This window comes from Eurytemora carolleeae, unplaced genomic scaffold (genome assembly GCF_000591075.1).
Source record: "Eurytemora carolleeae unplaced genomic scaffold, Eaff_2.0 scaffold352, whole genome shotgun sequence".
In the NCBI taxonomy this organism is placed as follows: domain Eukaryota; kingdom Metazoa; phylum Arthropoda; class Copepoda; order Calanoida; family Temoridae; genus Eurytemora; species Eurytemora carolleeae.
Window position 1 is genome coordinate 289,069 of NW_019396295.1, and position 568 is coordinate 289,636.

The following is a 568-nucleotide window of genomic DNA, read 5'->3' on the forward strand; positions in this document are numbered from 1 at the left end:
GGGGGGGGGGGGATTTAATCTTGGATCCACCTTGTCGTCCTTGTCTTTAATATTGATCAAGAGATCAAACATAGATTCAGGAGGAACATATCCGTCATGCTCCAGGAGGTCAGAAAATACATAGGTCTTCAGATTCTTCGTTGCACTCGGCATGTTTATATCAAGTTCCTGAAAATGAATGTGCAACGTCGATTAAGGAAAATTACGAAATATTATGGATCCGGATATTAGAATATGGCAAGACAGCTAGGCTCAGTACACAGTGATTTATCATTGAGCATAATCGATTAAAGTGACTCTCTAACTACTACTTTGAACTTAAATAATCATTGTGAATATTCTTTAAAATAGGAATCAACATTTTCACGCTAATACAATGAAGTACATCTTTTTTGGTATATTCCTAGTATACGATTTTTGGACCCCCCCCCCACCCCCCCTCTCCTATCAATTTTGTACATGGGTCTGACAAGAAGTGTCTTAACTTAACCTAACCCGTGGCCGCAGCGCTCGGCCCAGAAGTTTCTTAACTTAACCTAACCCGTGGCCGCAGCGCTCGGCCCCCTAG